This window comes from Rhinatrema bivittatum, chromosome 16 (genome assembly GCF_901001135.1).
Source record: "Rhinatrema bivittatum chromosome 16, aRhiBiv1.1, whole genome shotgun sequence".
Lineage (NCBI taxonomy): Eukaryota > Metazoa > Chordata > Amphibia > Gymnophiona > Rhinatrematidae > Rhinatrema > Rhinatrema bivittatum.
Window position 1 is genome coordinate 64,846,878 of NC_042630.1, and position 24,136 is coordinate 64,871,013.

Sequence of the window (24,136 nt, forward strand, 5' to 3'; positions counted from 1 at the left end):
CATTTCTATGTTTCTATGTTTCTATGTTTCTATGATAAATGGCCTGGTAAGAGCGAAAAAATTACTTGCTGTGCCTATGATTTTTGGTAAAGGTAAAATAGCTGCTTTTATTAGAGAAATTTCTTTTTACCTTAAGCAGTGCTGTATTTTCACTTTTTATGATTAAGCAATTTAGAATCCTTCCTTGGAGTCTGATAATTTTTTGTTGCCTCAGGGATTCTTCTGATTCCTTGTTTCCTTGTTTTTATTCAGTATATTTTCCCAATATTTATTTATGTATTTATTTATTTATTAACTTTTATTTACCGACATTCGTGAAGCACATCATACCAGTTTACAGTGAACTTAAAGGAGGAAATTACAAAAAACAATAAAAAATAAAACACTAAAACAATAAAAAACAATAAAAAAAACAATAATACAGTAAAACAGGGGGGGAGGGGGAAAAGTAGGAGGGGGTGGGAGAGGGAGGGGACAGGGATGGAGGGGACAGAGAGGGAGATGGAGGGGACAGGGAGGGGATCGGCGAGGCAGTAAAGATTGAGAAAAATAGATGAACTATATACAGTTGAAAATATGTACAATTACAATCAACTTATGTATTACTAAGATGGAGCTATAAAGGAACAGCAATATTTTATGAATTTGACGGTTGTTCTCTTAAATATAAAGGGGTAGATTTTCAAACCGCGCGATTTGGCCTACTTTTGCTGGCGCATCAGGCGCAAGCAAAAGTACGCTGGATTTTAGTAGATACGAGCAGAGCCGCGCGTATCCGCTAAAATCTGGGATCGGGGCACGCAAGGCTATGGATTCTGTATAGCCGGCGCGCGCTGAGCCTCGCAGCCTACCTCTGAGGCCGCTCTGAAATCGGAGCGGCCTCGGAGGGAACTTTCTTTTGCCCTCCCCTCACCTTCCCCTCCCTTCCCCTACCTAACCCACCCGCCTGGCCCTGTCTAAATCCCATCCTTACCTTTGTCGGGGGATTTACGCCTCCCAGAGGGAGGCGTAAATCCCCGCGTGCCAGCGGGCCGCTAGTGCGCCGGGACGCGACCTGGGGGCGGGTCCGGAGGGCGCGGCCACGCCCCCGGGCCGTAACCATGCCCCGGACCCGCCCCCAAAACGCTCCCGACACGCCCCCAAAATGGCGCTGTGCTCAGTCCCGCCCCCGACACGCCCCCGACATGCCCCCCTCCGAAAACCCCGGGACTTACGCGAGTCCCGGGGCTCTGCGCGCGCCGGTAGGCCTATGTAAAATAGGCTCACCGGCGCGCAGGGCCCTGCTCGCCTAAATCCGCCCGGATTTGGGCAGATTTAGGCGAGCAGGGCTCTTAAAATCCGCCCCAAAGAATTTAGGGTCGCGTGGAGGTATAAGGGGAAGTATGGGGGGGTGTAGAGGGCAGAGGAAGGATAGGACAGAAGAAGGGGGCAAGTGAGTAGGACGAGAAAGGTGGAGCTGAGTAAAGGAGGGAGTTTATGTTTGGTTTGCATCGGAGTAGGCCTGTCAGAAAAGCCATGTCTTGACTCCTTTCTTGAATTTGTGAAGTGATGGCTCTAGGCGGAGAAAAGAAAACTATTTTCTTTCTACATTGATAAACGTCTATATATTATATCATTTTATCTGTTATGGTGCTAGAATGTAGGATAAAGGTCAGTATCCATACCACATTTTAGTCTTTGGCTGTTACATTAAATAAATTACAATAGAACAGTTTATATATATATATTTTTTTTTAGTTTTACGGTTGTTTTAATGGTTTTAAAGTTGTCAGGTCTGTTTGTGTTTGTTTTATGTGGGTGAATGTTGACCAAGCACTTGCAAAAAATGTTTACTCCCTCCCCATGCATGAATCAATATTAATAGGAATAATCCAAAATAAATAGGAGATAATTGTATTCTAATATGCCTGAAAAATTCTATCCAATATCCTTTGACATTTCTTTTCCTGTGTTTAGTAAATCTACTCTTGTTTTGGCTAGTGTTTAACACTCTTCCTGATCTATTTATCTTGTTTGTACATTGGTACAACTTTGCTTCAGAGAAGAAGGAAAGGAGGAGGGGGTTCAGTACTGTCTGCTTGCTGTCCTGCTTTCTGTTCTGTTTTCTTATTCTAGAAATGTTTAAATCAATTCTGTTTTCTAGTAGCCCAGTTTCTTTTTCTTGGTTCTGAAATATTTAAGATATGTGGATTACAATGTCTTTCTTCTCCTCTCAAAGTAAATATGTGCAAAACAGAATAATGTTATGCATTGTTTAAAATTATTTGTTTAAACAAAGGGCAAAATGTTGCAATGAACAGCTTTAAATATTTTTAGACATGTTATCATAGTTACTACATATTCCATAGTTTTTGTTTTTCAGTTTTCCTGTTCCCAGATAATAGTTAATATATTCATGAACTCTGAACCACTGCCTTCATAAAGCAATAAGGATCAATCCTGTTTTGACAAAATAGTTTTTCTTTCGTCTTCTATGAAAAACATATATAGCCTAAAAGAATCAAGATGGCACTGAACAGAAAATGTACCCCTTACAAATTTATTCTCTCCACATTCTTCAAAAGATTAAAAGAAAATGCACAGCATGTTCCCTGTGTTATCAATTCTTACTTGCTTATTATTCAGTTTTAAACTCTTATTATCAAAGTTAAACTCTATTTTAAGATAAACAGGAATGAAAATGAAAAACACATACAATTTTAAATGTATAGATATGCATACACATGAATTTTGCTAAATAAAGCCATTTTGTGGTTTATTAGATAAGAAATGGTAATTTATCTGTCTTTCCAAAATTGAAACAAATATTTGATAATCTCATTATTTTACCTTGGAAATGTAGCCTCTATGCCACAGAGAGGTGCATAGAAGCTGAATAAGTTAGCAGGAGTGCAGGTGATGGAGAGGTTTCCTTTTGAAGGAGGCATGTGTACTAGACATATTTTGATCTCTAAGTAAATATCTGATGGAAGTGCACAGAATGTGCACGGAGGCAGTAGGTCTATTGGCAGTAAGAGAAGAATCTACCAGAGCCCTGGGTCATCTTCTGTGTTAATGGGTGTGGCTCACCTCTCTGACAGATAAGGGAGGTACATCCCTTAAAGGGTCTGGTAATGAGGGGAGATAACAAAAATACCTGGTTCTCCTGAGTCAAGGGCTATTTGAGATTTCACTGAAAGAAATTGGTTGGTGCTGTGATCCATTCATGGGATCCCAGAAGGGAGCAGCCAGGAATGAGGCTGGGGATTTTCCACTTAAATCCCTAGATGTCTAAGGAAAAAAAGGGTGAGAGACTTCTCAGAAGTTGCAGGATACACCTGGACTTATTAGGGTAAGGAATCTACAGGATTAGGATCTACACTGAGCCAGAGAGCAACTGCCTTGGGTTTAGGGAACCTTGAAGACACTTCTGATGGGCTCTCCCTGTAGCTGAACAGAAGTTATATTGAGTAACCATCTATCTCTGGAGGAGTGGAAGAAATACTAGCCTGGTTTTGAAACAGGGGACAAAGGAGGGAGAGGTAACAAAATTACTGGAGACCTGTTGCTACACCAAGAAACCATAGTCATAATTGGAGTTTGTGGACTAAAGCTTTCTTTGAACTGTGATTTTATTTAAGTTGTACTTCTACGTGCATCTACTTGATTGTCACAATTTTTAATGCTGAAGATTCTGAATTAAATTATCTTTTGTTTGGAGCACAGTTAGAGACTGGAGAGTGTTTCATGTGGATGGAGTGTTCTCAGTCAGGCACTGACCCTGCAGGAAATCCTGCATCCAGCACTCATCCCCGGAGAACTGTTTCCTTTGAATCCAATCATCTTGAGATTTGAAATGTGGCCCCCATGAAAAGGGCAGTTACAGAAACATTGACCATTATATAAAATGTTATTAATTTGTAGGGATGTGCATTCATTTAAAACAAATGCCAAATCTATAATGAATAAACTCCTTTCATATCATTTGTAGGCTCCCAAATAAGAATGGGAACTTCCCATAAATTAAATGTTTGGTATTCATTTAATTAATTTTGCTTCCTTAGGATTTAATGGTTCCTTTGTAATGAATCGAACCACACTCCCTTACAATTTCATAACAAAACACTGACAACATTTCTTGTGTAAATAAGGATGCAACTTTATTGTGTAATCCTATGACCTGAGCCATAACAAAGAACATCAGTTCCACCCCAATCTTGAAGGCTGTGTCCCACCACCACCACCACATCACCAACAAACCACCTGGGCCTCCAACTCCTTCTGGAGACCCATCACCTTCAGTTGAAGCCCTCACCAGCCATCATCCAGCAAAGGAAATAGCTGCCAGTAGCCACCTCCCTGCTACATATCCAGCAGGCAGCCTCCAGCACGCCATCAGCATCCTCCAACCCAAAAAATCACCAGATTAACTTCTGGCTTAAGCACTGTCATCACACAAACCATTAAATTGGTTTGGGTCTCCTGCTAAAGGGACAATCTATTAAACTTAGTCCATGATCCTCCACACAATCAGGCCCAGCATGACTGGGTGTGCATACCATGCATTTGCATGGGGTAGCTTACCCGGGGGGGGGGGGGGGGCAGCGGGAGGGTAGAAACAGGAGAGAACATAGGGCCACAACAGTGATTGACTGATGGGGGTGAAGAGGGGGAAAATGCCCCAGGTGCATGGCCATAGCGGGCACCGGTGAATCCCATCAACAGAAAGACAAGACAGAGTGAAGAAGTGTACCCTTCCTATCCTGTGTGCCGGCTGCTGTTCCCACTAAGCTGTGCACATGCATGGCAGCAATCAACAGGAGGATTGTCAGGGCACCCACAAAAGCCTGAATAAACCTCCAAATCTTCAGGTGCTCCTTCTCCTTACTGACTGCGTAGCCCCAGAAGAAACACATTGCCAGAGCCACAGGGCTGGAAGGAGGAGGCAGCATCAGCCTGCATATAGAAAAGAAGCAGAGTCTGTGGCAGGGCAGCTGCAGATCTCACCTCATGGCAGCCCAATAAGAGGAGGCCTGCTGCAAAGCCCAACCTGCTGCAACCAACAGAGGCCATGTAGAGTTTTGAGTGTGAGTTGAGTGTTTTGAGTGTGAGTTGAGAGTTTGTGTGCATGAATGAGAGCCTGTAGGGGTGTGCATTCGTTTTCACCATATTGGCAATCTGCAACGTATATGTCCCTATTCATTATATTCGTGGGGAGGCAAAACACATCGTGACTCCCCATGAATATAACTTATCATCCGTTTCATCCGTTGCGTGGTGCACAGCGCGCATGTGCTTTTCTTTGCCCCCATTTTCAATCAGAGGACGCCATTTCAGTGTATCCAATACCCAGAGCCAAAAACCAGCCCTTTCCTGTGATTCATCAGTGACTCACAAGAAATGGTCAGACAGGTTGGCACGGATACCGGAATGTAGCGTATCAGTGTTAACATTTTGTGAAATGCACTGAATGCAGCCAATCGTGCTGTCATTCAGTGCTCGGTGAAGATTTTCCTGATGACCCAGCACTATATATACTTCAGCATGGAGCGTGCCATACACTTTCTTTGCAGGGGTGGTGTGGGGAGGTGGTCTTTCTGGAATGACGCTGCACTGAGAGCTAGCTAGGCTAGTTAGTAAAGAAAAAAAAAGCTATTTATTCTTTATTTGGCTGCAGTACCTATGCCAGCTAGCCCTGTTTGCTTTTTAAGAAGTTTATTTAGGTAATCTGAGACAGTCTCTCTGTGCCAGGGAGAGAAGCTGCTAGCAATGCCATTTTTTTTCATTCACTCTCTGGGCTAGGCTGCAAGCAAGCACCATTTGGGTGTTGTGGCTGGGAGATATATATTCAATTTTGCTAGAATTTACATTAGAAAATATATTTCATTGATTTTCCTGCTGTACCAACAATTCCAGCTTTTTTAAAACCGAGTTTGCTTAATTCAACTCACTCAGTCTCTGTGCACTGAGCTTCAGTGGGCAGTGGGTAGTTTAACAGACTGAACTTTATTATCGGGATGACCTGTGTAGTGAAATCCCCAGTCTGCCTCTTTTGTGCTTACAAACAAGCTGTGTGTGTGTGTGCACACCACACACATTACATTAGTGCATAGCAAGGCACTGTGACAGTGGGCAGTGGGTAGTTTAACAGACTGAACTTTATTATTGGTACGGTCTGTGCATTGAAATCCCCAGTCTGCCTTGTTTGTGCTTATAAGCAAGCTGCGAGCATGTGCACACCACACACGTTACATTAGTGCATAGCAAGGCACTGTGACAGTGGGCAGTGGGTACTTTAACAGACTGAACTTTATTATTGGGATAGTATGTGCAGTGAAATCCCTAGTCTGCCTCTTTTGTGCTTACAAGCAAGCTGTGTGTGTGTGTGTGTGTGCACACCACACACGTTACATTAGTGCATAGCAAGGCACTGTGACAGTGGGCAATCAGTAGGCACTAGGCATGACATTAAATCCATAATGTCAGGGAAAGCTAGATGTAGTCAAGTGATTGGGACTGGCAGAGGAGGCACTTCAAAAGAAACTAGTGCCAATCTCCTATTAAAATTAAAAAGGGACTGTTATGCTCAGGCTGTGGACCTTTGGCCGAAGGGAGGATGGTATACCTTCCGGAGGATCCATAGGTTCTCTCATCGGGTGGCGAGGCAGAGCAGGAGGCAGGACCAGCTGACCCTCGGCACTGGAGACTGAGGTGAGTGCAGAGGCAATGAAGAGATGAGATAAGGTGCTGTGTCTTCACCACTGGAAGTCTGTGGTCCCCCCAGGAGGAGCCCGTAGGGATCCAGACCACTGGGACTTAGGTGGACCTTTGAGAGGTCAGGGAGACGGTGCAAGGGCTGACTGGAGCTTCACCCTAAAAGCCCGTGGTCCCCCCAGGAGGAGCCCATAGGGACCCGGACCACTGGGACTTAGGCGGGCCCTTGAAGACGGTGGTCAGGGAGGAGTCCTGGGTCGAGTGCCAGAGGGTCGTCGCTCACCAGTCAGAGGTTGCACACCAAAGGATCACCACTTGCCAGTTCAAAGTCACACACCAGAGAATCACTGCTTGCCAAGGCGAAGTCGCACACCAGAGAATCACCGAAGGCCAATCCGGTCAGGAACCGGGAATGTCAAGATGGAACAGGAACAAGATCCAAGGCTTGAGGACTCACCGAAGCAAGCAGACTAAGCGCTAGAGGATGTTGCCAAGTCGCTGGATGAGCAGAGGAAGCTGCCTTTTATACTTCCTCTGCTCTGCCTGACAGAGAACAGGTGAAGTCATTTAAATCACTGGAGGAGGTGCAGCCTCGCGCCTAAGGATGGTGGCAGCCATCTTGAATTTCCCCCGCGGAGGGGAGATGCCGCTAGACGCTGCGAGGGAGGAAGCAGGACGGCTTCCCCTGCAGTGAGCAGGACCGGAGGCCACGCAGGCACAGCGGACCGAATCAGAGCCCTGCCCCGGGGCTCCCGTGGCGAGAGAGCACCGCAAATCAGGTAGGAGGCCGCGGTCATGGGGCGCCATGGCCGTGGGACACAACTGTACCCCCTTCTTTAGGGCGTCTCCCCAGAGGCCTGGGTTTAGCTGGATGGTCCTTGTGGAACTGCTCCAGCAAATTCTGGTCCAGGGTATTAGCCAGTGGTTCCCAGGACTTCTCCTCGGGACCGAAGCCTTCCCACATTATCAGGTATTCCCATTTCTTCCTGTGTTTCCTCACATCTAGAACCTCTCGGACTTGATAGGAGAGGTCATCTTCAGAGGCCACAGGTTGCGGGGTTGGAGGCATGCTGGAAGGCCATGACAAAACCAGAGGCTTCAGTAGGGAGACGTGGAACGTGTTGTGAATCTTGAGGGACGGAGGGAGACGAAGTTGATACGAGACAGCACCCACTTTCTGGATGATGGCAAATAGTCCGATGAACCACGGGGCCAGTCACGATGATGGCAGCTTCAACCGGATGAACTGCGTGCTCAACCAAACATTTTGGCCCGATTTGAGAGGTGGGTACGGCCTTCTGTGCTGGTCTGCGTATCTCTTAGCTGTGTGGATATCCACAGGCAATGCAACTCATCGGCGGAGAGTTGAGCTTTCGGAGATGCAACCGTGATGGGAACAGACAGTGGTGGGCTTGGCTGTTTCCCATACACTATCTGAAATGGGGAGGACCCCATAGCTGCTGAGATATGGGAATTCAGTGCAAAGTCGGCCCAGGGTAGCAAGCTGGCCCAATCGTCTTGTTTTTCATTAACATACAGATGAAGAAATTGCTTTAAGGTCTGGTTTGTCCTCTCAACGAGACCGTTGGATTGTGGATGATAAGCGGATATGTAATCTAGGGTGACATCTGGCAAAGGGCCTTCCAGAATTTAGCGGTAAATTGAGGCCCTCGATCGGACAGGATGCCTTTAGGCAGGCCATGAAGCCGGAAGATGTGTTGGACGAATAGCTGAGCCAGCTGTGGTGCGGAAGTCAATCCTGGCAAAGGCACGAAATGCGCCATCTTGCTAAAATGGTTGACAACCACCCATATTACTGTGTTGCCATTGGAGGGTGGCAGATCCACCACAAAATCAGTTGCCACATGGGTCCATGGTTCCGCAGGGGCAGGCAATGGTTGAAGCAAGCCTGGGGTTGAACCGGAGATCCTCTTGTGGCGAGCACAGGTCTGAAAGGACTCCACGTATGCCCGGACATCCTTATTCACCTTGGGCCATAATAGTACCGGCGCAGGTGCTGCAAGGTGCGGGATTGCCCTGGGTGGCCCGAACAGCGGGAATCATGGGCCCATGCCAGCACTTGTTTTCGCAAGTGCGGCGGAACTAGGATTTTTCCAGGTGGGATGGTGGTGGTAGCTGCCAAGTGGATCCAGGATGGCTCAATGATGTACTGTGGCTCCTCAGAACTTTCCATGGAATCAAATACCCGTGATAGGGCGTCAGACTTGGTATTCTTCTCAGCCGGTCTGTATCAAAGAATGAAGTTAAAACGGGTAAAGAACAGGGCCCACCGGGCTTGTCGGGGATTGAGCCATTGTGCCCGGTGTAAGTACTCTAAATTTTTGTGGTCTGTGAAGACCGTGAACTGGTGCTGTGCCCCCTCCAGCCATGGGCGCCACTCTTCTAAGGCCACTTTGATGGCCAAGAGCTCCTTGTCGCCAATGGCGTAGTTCCACTCCGCTGGCGTGAACTGGCGGGAGAGGAAGGCACATGGACGAAGCTTGTGGCCCTCGGAGGCCTGACTCAGGACGGCCCCTACTCCCTCTGAAGATGCGTCCACTTCGAGAAAGAATGGTCGTTGCGGGTTGGGATGTCGAAGGCAGGGTTGCTGCATGAATGCCTCCTTGAGGCGACGGAAGGCGGCCTCCGCTTCCGGAGGCCACTTTTTGGGGTCCGCTCCTTTTCATGTCAGGGCTGTCATCGGCGCCACAATAGATGCATAGTGGGGAATAAAAGACCAGTAATAGTTTGTGAAGCCCAGGAACCTTTGGAGTGCCTTGAGCCCAGACGGCTGTGGCCATTCCCAAATGGCACTTAGCTTTTGCGGATCCATACGGAATCCCTGACTGGAGACTATGTATCCCAGGAAGGGAAGAGACTCCTGCTCAAACAGGCACTTTTCAAGCTTCGCATACAGCTTATGTTCCCTGAGGCATTGCAAGACTTGGACGACGTGCCGGCGGTGGGCAGTCAAGGAATCTGAGAAAATCAGGATGTAGTCCAAATATATTACCACACATTGGTACAGGAGGTCATGGAATATTTCATTCATGGTATTCTGGAATGCTGCAGGGGCATTGCAAAGTCCGAATGGCATCACCAAATACTCATAGTGGCCATCCCGGGTATTGAAGGCTGTCTTCCACTCATCACCCTCTTTAATTCGAATGAGGATGTAAGCCACTCGAAGGTCCAACTTGGAAAATATCCTTGCCCCTTGCAGGCGGTCAAAGAGTTCAGAGATGAGGGGCAAGGAATAGCGATCCTTTACCGTTATAGCATTCAAGCCCCGGTAGTCTATGCAGGGATGAAGTGTTCCGTCCTTCTTCCCGACGAAGAAGAATCCAGCACCTGTGGGGGACTTAGACTTCCGGATAAAGCCCCTCTCCAGGTTTTCCTTGATGTATTCATTCATGGCTTGCGTTTCCGCAGGGGAGAGGGCGTAGGTGTGCCCACGAGGAGGCTCAGTGCCCGGAGGTAGATTGATGGCGTAATCGAAGGATCGATGAGGGGGAAGTATCTCAGCTTTTTGCTTCGAAAACACATCCGCATATGAAGCATAGGGTGCTGGCAAGCTTGGAAGACCGGTGGAGGCCACCGAGTAGGAGACTGGGATTACGGGTTGGAGGCATTTACCATGACAGCTCGGGCCCCAACGGGTCAGCTATAAACTCTTCCACTCGAACTGGGGACTGTGTTCTTGGAGCCACGGGAGGCCCAAGACTACCGGGTGCATCGAGTGCTCCAGGACGTGGAATGGCATCTCTTCCTGATGAAGGAGCCCTACCCTTAACTGGGTAGGTACTGTCATGTGGGTCACGCGACCTGGGAGGGGTCTCCCATGGATGGAAGAGATGACCAGAGGAGCAGGGATGCGAGCCAGTGGAATTTTTAGGTGCTCCACCAATTTCTGCATTATTAAGTTGCCACCGGCTCCAGAGTGGTGACAGCGCCACTGGAACAGTTAATGGAGGTGCAGATGAAGTTGAGCCTAGGACGAGACCTCCTCCTGGTCCTAGGCATGGGAGTTTTCCGATCGTGCAGGGCAAGTGGTTATGCGGTGGCCTGCTGCGCCGCAATAAAAACAGAGATCCTTCTTGATTCTCCAATTGCGTTCGCGAGAGGACAACTTCCTCATCCCACTTCCATGGGTTCTTCAACGGGACCCCAGAGAGTTTCAGATGCACCCTTGAATGGAGGGGAGGACCTTCTCACTGCCCTAATTGTCAGAGGGTGAAACCTCATTCGGCGATCCACGCGGTTCGCCAACTCTATTATAGCATCAAGGTCGTCAGGAAGTTCTCTCGCGACTAGCTCATTCTGAAGGTGTGAGGCAAGCCCTTCCAGGAAGATTCCGTGCAGGCAATATTCCCTCCAATTCAGTTCTGCGGCCAGGGCGCAGAATTCCATTGCATATTCGGCCACCATCCGAGCGCCCTGTCGCAGGCGGAGCAGTTCCGAAACTGCAGTGGTTTTGTGAGTGGGTTCGTCGAACATCTGTCGGAAGGCAGACAGGAACTGACTCAAGTCCCTGAAGATAGGATCCCCTCTCTCCCACAGATGAGAGGCCCAAATCAGGGGCTTCCCATCAAGCAAGGACATGATATGGCTGGTTTTGACCAGGTCGCTGGGGAACTGTGCCGGTAGCAAAGCGAAACGGGCTTGGCACTGGCTGAGGAATCCTCGACACAATTTCGCATCTCTGGCATATCGGGAAGGCGCCGGGAGTTGAGTTGGAGTTACAAGCCCCAGATCACCTCTGGAGGTCTGGGCGATGTGTGGCTGAGTAGCACGGGCTCTTTGAGCCCCAGGGGTAGACAGCAGTGTAGGATTCATAGGCCCTAGTGGAGCCACTTTAAAGTGACGGATGACCCTGCACTTTTCTTGGTGTAATTACTGTGCCAGGGATATTAGCAGAGGCAAGCAAATGGGACATCTATCTAATTTTGCATGACACATTATATGAAGAGGCAACACCCAACAAGAATACTGCCATCTGGGGATGGTGGCAGTACCAGTCAGGGGACCCCTTCCAAGCAGCGTAAAGTGGTTCAAAAGCAGCAGAGTCAGCCCACGCCCTCATCCCCTTCTAGCAGTCAGGTAGCAGGCCAGCAACCCCCTGACATGTAGCAGAAGCGACAACCCACTATGGAGGAAATGGGGTGGAGTGCAGTAACGCTATCCCGGGTAGGAGGCAGGCAGCCTCAAAAGTTGTAACCAGGAGCAATGGGGAAATGATTGCCCTTGATGACCAGCCCTTGCAGTTAGTGGAGAATGTTGGTTTTCAAGTGTTTTCTGAAGGTCGTAGTTTCAAATTACAAACTCCCCTCCAGAACCACATTTAGCAGAAAGGTCATCCCCAGGAGTTGGAGGCATGAAAACTGTTACCTGATGAGGTTTCCTGGGGGTGAGGACGACATCCTGGCCCAGAGCGGGGGCCTCCAAAAACAGGAAGTGACGTCAGTGACGCCAACTGGAAAGGGGCCTATAAATCCGGCCTCATAGCGGCGCATCAAGCCGCCGGTGCTTTGCCCAAGCCGCGCGCACCAAAGAGGCGCGTGCTGTTTTGGTTGTGAAAAATATTCTTCTTGCAACAACTTGGAAAAAAATAACCTCCACTTCTGGTAAGATTTTTATATTTGTGTCTTACTATTGTTTTCGCCTCCAACCTCCAATTAAAAGAGGATCCAGAAAATATTAATTCTATATACTGTCACATAAGAACATAAGAAAATACCATACTGGGTCAGACCAAGGGTCCATCAAGCCCAGCATCCTGTTTCCAACAGTGGCCAATCCAGGCCATAAGAACCTGGCAAGTACCCAAAAACTAAGTCTATTCCATATAACCATTGCTAATGGCAGTGGCTATTCTCTAAGTGAATGTAATAGCAGGTAATGGCATTCTCCTCCAATAACTTATCCAATCCTTTTTTAAACACAGCTATACTAACTGCACTAACCACATCCTCTGGCAACAAATTCCAGAGTTTAATTGTGCGTTGAGTAAAAAAGAACTTTCTCCGATTAGTTTTAAATGTGCCCCATGCTAACTTCATGGAGTGCCCCCTAGTCTTTCTACTATCCGAAAGAGTAAATAACAGATTCACATCTACCCGTTCTAGACCTCTCATGATTTTAAACACCTCTATCATATCCCCCCTCAGTCGTCTCTTCTCCAAGCTGAAAAGTCCTAACCTCTTTAGTCTTTCCTCATAGGGGAGTTGTTCCATTCCCCTTATCATTTTGGTAGCCCTTCTCTGTACCATCTACATCGCAATTATATCTTTCTTGAGATGCGGCGACCAGAATTGTACACAGTATTCAAGGTGCGGTCTCACCATGGAGCGATACAGAGGCATTATGACATTTTCCGTTTTATTCACCATTCCTTTTCTAATAATTCCCAACATTCTGTTTGCTTTTTTGACTGCCACAGCACACTGCACCGACAATTTCAATGTGTTATCCACTATGACACCTAGATCTCTTTCTTGGGTTGTAGCACCTAATATGGAACCCAACATTGTGTAATTATAGCATGGGTTATTTTTCCCTATATGCATCACCTTGCACTTATCCACATTAAATTTCATCTGCCATTTCCAATTTTCCAGTCTCACAAGGTCTTCCTGCAACTTATCACAATCTGCTTGTGATTTAACTATTCTGAACAATTTTGTGTCATCTGCAAATTTGATTATCTCACTCGTCATATTTCTTTCCAGATCATTTATAAATATAATGAACAGTAAGGGTCCTAATACAGATCCCTGAGGCACTCCACTGTCCACTCCCTTCCACTGAGAAAATTGCCCATTTAATCCTACTCTCTGTTTCCTGTCTTTTAGCCAGTTTGCAATCCATGAAAGGACATCGCCACCTATCCCATGACTTTTTATTTTTCCTAGAAGCCTCTCTTGAGGAACTTTGTCAAACGCCTTCAGAAAATCCAAGTATACTATATTTACCGGTTCACCTTTATCCACATGTTTATTAACTCCTTCAAAAAAGTGAAGCAGATTTGTGAGGCAAGACTTGCCCTGGGTAAAGCCATGCTGACTTTGTTCCATTAAACCATGTCTTTCTATATGTTCTGTGATTTTGATGTTTAGAACACTTTCCACTATTTTTCCTGGCACTGAAGTCAGGCTAACCTGTCTGTAGTTTCCTGGATCGCCCCTGGAGCCCTTTTTATATATTGGGGTTACATTTGCTATCCTCCAGTCTTCAGGTACAATGGATGATTTTAATGATAAGTTACAAATTTTTACTTATAGGTCTGAAATTTCATTTTTTAATTCATTCAGAACTCTGTGGTGTATACCATCTGGTCCAGGTGATTTACTACTCTTCAGTTTGTCAATCAGGCCTACCACATCTTCTAGGTTCACCGTGATTTGATTCAGTCCATCTGAATCATTACCCATGAAAACCTTCTCCATTACGGGTACCTCACCAACATCCTCTTCAGTAAACACCGAAGCAAAGAAATAATTTAATCTTTCCGCGATGGCCTTATCTTCTCTAAGTGCCCCTTTAACCCCTCGATCATCTAACGGTCCAACTGACTCCCTCACAGGCTTTCTGCTTTGGATATATTTTAAAAAGTTTTTACTGTGAGTGTTTGCCTCTACAGCCAACTTCTTTTCAAATTCTCTCTTAGCCTGTCTTATCAATGTCTTACATTTAACTTGCCAATGTTTATGCTTTATCCTATTTTCTTCTGTTGGATCCTTCTTCCAATTTTTGAATGAAGATCTTTTGGCTAAAATAGCTTCTTTCACCTCCCCTTTTAACCATGCCGGTAATCGTTTTGCCTTCTTTGCACCTTTCTTAATGTGTGGAATACATCTGGACTGTGCTTCTAGAATGGTATTTTTTAACAATGACCACGCCTCTTTGAAATTTTTTACTTTTGTAGCTGTTCCTTTCAGTTTTTTTCTAACAATTTTTCTCATTTTCTCAGTTTCCCTTTTGAAAGTTTAGCACGAGAGCCTTGATTTGCACACTGTTCCTTTTCCAGTCATTAAATCAAATTTGATGATATTATGATAACTATTGCCAAGTGGCCCCACCACGGTTACCTCTCTCACCAAGTCCTGTGCTCCACTGAGAATTAGATCTAAAATTGCTCCCTCTTTCGTCGGTTCCTGAACCAATTGCTCCATAAAGCTATCATTTATTACATCCAGGAATGTTATCTCTCTAGCGTGACCCGATGATACATTTACCCAGTCTATATTGGGGTAATTGAAGTCTCCCATTATTACTGCACTACCAATTTGGTTAGCTTCCCTAATTTATCTTAGCATTTCACTGTCCATCTCACCATCTTGACCAGGTGGACGGTAGTATACCCCTTTCACTGTAGTCTTCCCTGACACACAAGAGATTTCTACCCATAAAGATTCTATTTTGTATTTAGTCTCATGCAGGATGTTTATCCTGTTGGACTCTATGCCATCCCGGACATAAAGCGCCACACCTCCTCTCTGTCATTGCGATATAATTTGTTCCCCGGTATAGCACTGTCCCATTGGTTATCCTTTTTCCACCATGTCTCTGAGATGCCAATTAAGTCTATGTCATCATTTACTGCTATACATTCTAATTCTCCCATCTTACTTCTTAGACTTCTGGCATTAGCATACAAACATTTCAAAGTTTGTTTTTTGTATTTTTATTCTGCTTTTTAATTGATAGGGATAAGTTAGAATTTTTTAGCTCAGGTGGACTACTTTTCTAATTATTGGAATCTTACTGTCGGGATGCCCTAATTCTAATGCATCATTAGTATCCTTTAAAGATACCTCTCTCCAAACCATGTGCTGCTGAGCGACTGTCGGCTTTCCCCTTTGTTCTAGTTTAAAAGCTGCTCTTTCTCCTTTTTAAAGGTTAGCGCCAGCAGTCTGGTTGCACCCTGGTTAAGGTGGAGCCCATCCCTTCGGAAGAGACTCCCCCTTCCCCAAAAGGTTCCCCAGTTCCTAAAAAAACTGAATCCCTCTTCCTTGCACCATCGTCTCATCCACACATTGAGACTCCGGAGCTCTGCCTGCCTCTGGTGACCTGCGCGTGGAACAGGGAGCATTTCAGAGAATGCTACCCTGGAGGTTCTGGATTTAATCTTTCTACCTAAGAGCCTAAATTTGGCTTCCAGAACCTCCCTCCCACATTTTCCTATGTCGTTGGTGCCCACGTGTACTACAACAGCCGGCTCCTCCCCAGCACTGTCTAAAATCCTATCTAGGTGATGCGTGAGGTCCGCCACCTTCGCACCAGGTAGGCATGTTACGAAGCGATCCTCATGCCCACCAGCCACCCAGCTATCTACATTCCTAATAATCGAATCACCAACTATGACGGCCGACCTAACCCTTCCCTCCTGGGCAGTAGGCCTTGGGGAGATATCCTCAGTGCGAAAGGACAATGCATCACCTGGAGAGCAGGTCCTTGCTACAGGATCCTTTCCTGCTACACCTGGTTGGTGCTCTCCCATTATGAGACCTTCTTCCTCCAAGACAGCACCAGGGCTGCCAGTCTGAAGTTGGGACTTGACTACTATGTCCCTGAAGGTCTCATCTATATACCTCTCAGTTTGCCTCAGCTCCTCTAGGTCTGCCACTCTAGCCTCCAGAGATCGGACTCATTCTCTGAGCGCCAGGAGCTCTTTGCATCGCATGCACATGTACAACTTCTCACCGTTGGGTAAAAAATCATACATGTGACACTCGATGCAAAAGACTGGGAAGCCCCCCTCTTGCTGCTGGACTGCTGCCTTCATCTCAATTTTGATCAGTTCCTAGTTAAGTTTTAGGTTGCTATGGGAGTAGGAATGTGTCTAACTTCCTTTAAATGTATTAGTGAATTCACTATGTGTCTGGTAGTGGCCTACTGGGGTCTGATCGAATTCTCAATAAGGGGTAGATTTTCAGAGCCCTGCTCGCCTAAATCCGCCCAAAACCGGGCGGATTTAGGCGAGCAGGGCCCTGCGCGCCGGGAAGCCTATTTTACATAGGCCTCCCGGCGCGCGCAGAGCCCCGGGACTCGCGTAAGTCCCGGGGTTCTCGGAGGGGGGCGTGTCAGGGGCGTGTCGGGGGGCGGGCCCGGTCGTCGCGGCGTTCCGGGGGCGTGTCGGCAGCGTTTTGGGGGCGGGTACGGGGCGTGGCTACGGCCCGGGGGCGTGGCCGCGCCCTCCGTACCCGCCCCCAGGTCGCGGCCCGGCGCGCAGCAGTCCCGCTCGCGCGCGGGGATTTACTTCTCCCTCCGGGAGGCGTAAATCCCCGGAGGAAGGTAAGGGGGGGGTTTAGACAGGGCCGGGCGGGTGGGTTAGGTAGAGGAAGGGAGGGGAAGGTGAGGGGAGGGCGTTAGAGGATTCCCTGCAAGGCCGCTCCGATTTCGGAGCGGCCTTGGAGGGAACGGGGGTAGGCAGCGCGGCTCGGCGCGCGCAGGCTATACAAAATCGATAGCCTTGCGCGCGCCGATCCAGGATTTTAGCGGATACGCGCGACTACGCGCGTATCTACTAAAATCCAGCGTACTTTTGTTTGCGCCTGGAGCGCAAACAAAAGTAGGCTGTTCGCGCTCGTTTTAAAATCTACCCCTAAAGTTTTTGTTGATGGGTTGTTTTTTTTTTTTGTGAAAGTGGCACCTGCCTATAAATTAAGGGATGAGCTAGGGGTGGATGGGAGAGAGGTGGGAGGGTTGGGAAATACAGTCTAACTTCAGTTAGTCAGCCTGAGTGACTCACTGCTCCCTTGATTAACAAATGTTGGTCCCTATTCAAACCCACACTACCTCAACACCTTTCCAAGGTGAGTAACTGAGCTGAACTATTCAACTTTTTTTACTTTGGCATATACTGCTCCTAGCTTATTTCTAGCTTCTGGCTACTTTTTTGTGGGTTGTTTTTTTTTGTGTTTTTTTTTTTTCAATACAATGCACTCAGTTAGTATTAAATAGTTTTGCAATTCCTGTTTGTAAGATAGTTTTGGAATTCCTGTTTGTGTGTTGGAAAATGCCTCATAGTGTGAGGAAATGCAGGGCAAAAGAGAAGGCTAACCCTGGAGCCTCTCAAATTCCTGAAGTATCTGGTCCTATGGATGCCCATATTGTGCGTGGAGGAATAGAATCGGGAGTATAGTTGCAGGTGCAGGGAGTTCAGTCTCTGGTACCAGACTTAAACATATCACTTTTCCCGATTATGAGAGAAGCAGCAGCCAACCCTGCTACACTTAGGAACCCGGCTGTGGGACTGATTCAACTGCAAGCCGAAGTAGCAGGCAGTTTGAATCAGGCAGGGAACTCTGGCCTCGGCGGTGGAAGTGAAGAAGCCGGAAAAACACACTCCGAACAGTTGGCTGTTGGTCCAGCCGGTGGAGGAAAAGGTTGGATTTTGGGACATAGTTCTTCAACCCCTGTGGATATTACTTCAACATAGATATTACAAAAGCCAACAGAAATAACTTTAGAATCAGTTTGGGCTGCCATAGAAAGCTTGAGTAATTTGATAACGAATACAATTTTACCTATAAATGAAGTAATTAGAGATCATGATGTGAGATTGCAGTCAGTAGAGAATACTGTTAAAAGTGTTATCTTACAAAATACAGAAATGAAATCTTCAGCAAATGCTGTTAAGATAAATCAAGAATCCTTGATGAAAGATAATGTCAAAATGCTAAATAAGTTAGAAATCTTGGAAAATATATCAAGGGATAGAAACCTGAGATTTCTCAACTTTCCTAGACTAGCATTTGTATCTCCTAAAGAGATGTTTAGAAAGTTCTTGATCGAAATTTTAAAAGTGCCAGAAGATAACATTCCACCTGTGGTGAGAGTTTTTTATCTACCACAAAGAAAAAACGAAGTAGAAAAGTTAGGAGGAGGTTTAAAAGAGGAAAGTGAAGTGCAAGCTTTAAATGTAACATAAATTTTGGAGACATCGGACTCTAGTAAAGTTGAAAAAAGTACTCTAATTGTAACATTTGCATTGGAGTTAGACAGAGAGTGGATATTTAAATTGTATTTTAAGTATCGATTGCATAGTTTTTTGAACTTACAGGTGAGAATATTTCCTGATGTGTCTAGAATGACACAAAAGAAAAGAAAACAATTCTTGATTTTGAGATCTGACTAAGTATTGGAGCTAGTTTCTCACTGAAGTTCCCCTATAAATGCCAACTTAAATATAAAGGGTTAACTTATCTCTTTTTTACACCGATGCAATTGACTCAATTTTTCTCTGATAAAGAAGTGATTCTCAACCCTGTCCTGGGGACCCCCCCAGCCAGTCGGGTTTTCAGGACATCTACAATGAATATGCACGAGAGAACATTTGCATACACTGCCTCCATAACATGCACATTTTCTCTCATGAATATTCATTGTGGATATCATGAAAACCCGACTGGCTGGGGGTGGGGGGTTCCCAGGACAGGGTTGAGAACCACTGATCTAAATGTTCAAGTTCAATCAAGCCCCCAATAAGCTGTGACTATATCTCATCAGGAAATAATCCTCCTAAAAGTATTTAGACTAAAGTTTTTATCTTCATAAATGTATAATATAAATAACCTATTTAGATATTTTGAGTGATGGATCTTCTCTTGAAATATGGAGGATCTCTATGAAGTGAGGTAAAGATATGTTAGTATTTTATTTATTTATTTATTTATTTATTTTTGATGATGGGGAGAAATTTGTTCCCCAAGCTTCTTTGTAAAAATGTCAAGAATATTATTTTGATATTGTAAATTGAAAATGCATAATAAAAAGTAAATTTAAAAAAAAAAAAAAGAAAGGTCATCCCCAGCCTGTACAAGCAGTGTTGCAGTTGCATGCAAGCGCTTCCAGCTAAGGCAGAGGGGAGAGTGCATTTCATCTGTGATATCTGGACCGCCATGAATGCTGCACACTCTTACCTCTCTCTGACAGCACACTGGTGGGACCTGGATGAGGCAGGGACAGGCATAAGATCTATTAGTGAACAAGTATCAGGGTGGAGGTGGGCTTTACTGCGCACCCATCTGACGGACCAGCCAATATTCTAGCATGCATCAGACAGATGCTGGAGGGTTGGAAACTACACCAGCGAGACAGGAATCATCAGGCAGGGTTCTTTGTCAAGGAAAATAATGCAAACATGGTTAAGGCAAAAAACGACAGGCACTTTAAGAACATCTGATGTTTTGCACACACTCTGCACTAGGGATGTGAATCGTTTTTGAACGATTAAAATTATCGTCAGATAATTTTAAAATCGTTCTAACTCATTAGAGTGCACGATACAATACAAATGCCCCCGATTTATCGTCAGGGGCATTTGTATTGTATCGTTAAATAGGGTGCGGGAAAACCGGCACACCAAAACAACCCCTAAACCCACCCGACCCTTTAAAACCAATTCCTTACCCTCCCCCACCCTCCCAAAATGTTGTTACCTGGTGGTCCAGTGGGGGGGGTCCCGGTGCGATCTCCCACTCTCGGACCATCGGCGCCATTTTGGCTGCCACTAATTAAAATGGCGCGATGGTAAGGGCAAAGGGGCATCGGCGCCATTTTTTTTTAGAACAGCTGATGCCTTGGAACAGGAAATCTCTCCGCGAGGCCCCCCTGGATCTCTCCTCTCCCCGAGGCCCCCCTGGATCTCTCCCCGAGGCCCCCATGGACTACCAGGTAATTTTAAAAGGTTTTGGGGGGGTCTGGAGGGGGGGGGTTCGATTTAAAGGGTTGGGTGTTTTTGTTTTTTTTAGCGGCGCGGGCCTCCCTAAAAAAAAAATTAGCGATGTGAATTGGAATCGGAAACGATTCCAATTCACATATCTTAACAATCAGATCCCCCCCCCCCCCAGCAGAATCTGATCGTTAAGACGATCTGGCACACGATTCACATCTCTACTCTGCACCTGGTAGGGAAGTCAGCTATGGGGTTGGATTCCAATGACAAAGAAAATGAATACCTGCATAGGTTAATACAGAAGTGCAGGAACATAGCTGCATACTTCCATAGAAGTGTGAAGGCGGGGCAGGTTCTCCGACAAAAGCAGACTGATTTGGATATGCCTCACAATTGTCTCATTCAAGACATTGCCACCCGGTGGAATTCCATGTTTATGATACTCGAGAGGTTAGTGGAGCTGCAGACACCCCTTCATGAACTTTCTGGTACAATAGACATAGGTGTGCAGAATCCCCTAGGGCATCATGATTGGTTAGTCATTAGAGATGTGCATTCGTTTTTGCCGAATTGGAAAATTGCAACGAAATTGTCCAATTCGGCATGTTTCAGGGAACCTGAAAAAAATCAGAATTTTCCCGTTTTTTCGCAAAAATTCGTTTTTCCGATTAGTGCGCACTAACGGGAGTCAGTGCGCGCTAACTCCCCGTTAGCACGCACTAACTCCCGTTAGTGCGCACTAACAAAAACTAACAAAAAGTAACAAAAAATAACAAAATCTAACGGTTTTTGTTAGTGCACACTAACAGGAGTTAGCGCGCACTAACGGGGAGTTAGCGCGCACTAACGGGGAGTTAGCGCGCACTAACTAAAAATCGATTTTTCGCGAAAAAAAAGACCCGAACCGAAAAAAAACGACAATTTCCATGGCGGCCGAAAAACAAAGAACGACACAAACACAAAACACGATGCACATCTCTATTAGTCATGAGTCAGCTGGTAAAAATTCTGCAGCCCTTTAAGGATGACACGGAGTAGCTGAGTTCCAGAAGTGCCACCTTGGCTGACGTCATCACTATAGTTAATCTCCTGGATGAACATTTGGAGGCCTTTAAACAGGAAGAGGGAATGACAGCTGAGGTGCTGCATTGTCTGGACATTTTGCAACAGCAGGTGGAAGAGAGATTAAGGCCTTTAACAGAACAGAACACATACATGCTCACCACAGTCTGTGATCCCAGTGTGAAAGGGAAACTCGCCCTACAGTATGATTGTCTCTTATTGGTGAAGGACCTGCTAGCCCAAGAGGAGCAGCACTGTTTCAGTGACTGATAGTACCTCCTCCTCCACTTCAGAACGCCAAAAGCATGTTGCCCATAAAGATTATTCTGTTGTGCGATCAGCGAGAGGGAAAGCAGCTCGCATGAGTGACTGTCAGCCCACCCAAGCAAAGGAGACATCAGCAGAACTTGCAGTGACATGGTATCTCTCAGAGCCCACAGAGAACATGCAGACATATCCGCTGGCATATTGGGCACACAAGTCCACTTTCTTCCCATATCTAGCCAAAGTGGCTCAGCGATATCTGTCAAATCCACCAACCAATGTGCCCAGTGAACGTGTCTTTTCAATGACAGGGGATATCATGGGCCCTCACTGCTCAAGGATGGCACAAGAGTTGATAGCAATGCTAGTGTTTTTGTAAGTAAACCTGCCTTTGCTTGGATTTCCAAATTTTCCCTGTTAATGGCAAGATGAATAAAAGTAATTGAAAGCCTTGCAGCAGCTCCAACTGCCTCTTATGCTCCAGATAATATAAGCATTGCAGCACATGTACCTGACCTGAAATGCTGTGCCTGACCGTCCAGTGTCCAGGCCGTACATCCCTACAAGAGCCTGACCTCAAACGCTGTATCTGACTGTCCACTGTCCAGGCCGCACATCCCTATAAGGGCCTGACCTCAAATGCTGTCCCTGACTGTCAACAGTCCAGGCTGTATGTCCCTGCAAGAGCCTGACCTGAAACGCTGTGCCTGACCATCCAGTGTCCAGGCCTTATGTCCCTACAAGGGCCTGACTTAAAGCACTGTGCCTGACCGTCCACAATCTAGGCCATACATCCTTACAACGGCCTGACCTCAAACGCTGTGCCCGACCGTCCACTGTCCAGGTCGCATGTCCCTACAAGGGTCTTTAAGATCAGTAATTTTGACACCAGTAAGGCAGCTTCAACAGTGCCTACAAGATTGTGAACAGTATTGCTTTTTTGATAACTTGGCTAAGTACCGATGAGAATGTGATTCAGATTGGTTTTTGCTCCTGGACAATTGCAAAGTGTTACAAGATTGCAAGACTGGTTAAGATACACAGTAACAGTTTGTTGAGCAAAGTTTTTGAAAAGATGGTTTAGCTACATCACCGACTTTTATCTGTGACATCAATTAAAAAATGCACAAGCTCATTTGGACATTAAGAATCCATTAAAAATGGGTCATGTATGTACCTGGATCAGTCCAGACAGTGGGTTATGTCCTCCTTCCAGCAGGTGGAGTCAGAGCAAAACTCATAGGCTGGCCTCTTATAAGCTGGAGCACCCTCTCTCTGTCCCTTCAGTATTTCTCTGACTCCAGCAGGGGAAAGGCAGCAGTCCCTTCTGTCCTCCATTTAGCACACAAAGGGGAACTTTTCTTTTTCCTTCTTATTTCTCTTGAAGTATTACTTTCTTGGATGGATCTCTTTAATTTAAAAAAAAAAAAAAGAGAGAACTTTATAACAAATTTTACTCTCAGCAAATTTCAAGGGATTCACTCCCTCAGTTCTATGCTCCAACTTGTAAGTGGAGCCAGTGGTTCTTTTCTTTTCTTTTCTTTCTGGGGGTAAGTGATGTTCATTTTTTATTACTTTCAGGTCCAGCTTTTTCTTCTGGAGTGAGTTCAAGGGCTCAGTGAGTTCAAGGGCTCAGAGTCCTGCTGGTGGTCCAGCCTCTCCCCCCCCCCCCCCCCCAATGACATAGTGCCCTGCCAGAGAGGTTGTTGCCTTGGGGCATTGTTTCCAGAGAAGTGTTATTCCTCTGGTTTTTTCAGGCTTCTAAGCCTTGTCGTTGCTCTGCTAGCGGAGGCCTGCTTCCCACTCCAGTCAGCCTGCAGTCAGCGGCTCTGCTGAGCAGCCATGCCAAACCTGTCCCATTGCTGTGCCTGTGGAGAGCCGGGTTCGCCGTTCTCCAGGGAGGGTATTTGCGTGAGTTGTTTCCCCGGTGGGAAGGATCCCTCATGAGCGGCTGGGTGGCTTCATTCGTGGTCACAGGTGTGTCTTGCAGTGAGGCTGGCCCCGTTCCCGCCCAGCACTGGAACGGTGGCCATGTTGGATTCCCTGCCGCCAGCTCCCACGCAGCCAGGCCCTGACTCGGACCTCGATTTTCCACCAGACCTCTCTCCATTGACTGCCCCAGACCCGGAGCCGCAGTCTCCTTCAGTGCAGTCCGTGGGAACCCCCACCCCGGAGTTTGCTCTGTCGGGCCCTCCCCCGGTCCTTTTTCCACTGATTTCATTTTATTCTTACACAGTGCATATTTTGCCAGCATGAGCCACCAGCAGGGCTCTGCTGCAGGACCTCCTCCTCCCAAAGTAATTCATTGGTCAGATCCAGGCTGTGGATCCCAGGATGATGTGGGGATTTCCCCAACCAGGGGGTACGCTAGGAGCCAGTCAGCCCCCAGCCCCCCCCCCCCCCCCCCCCCGGAGCAGGAGGACAGCAGCCAGCTCCCAG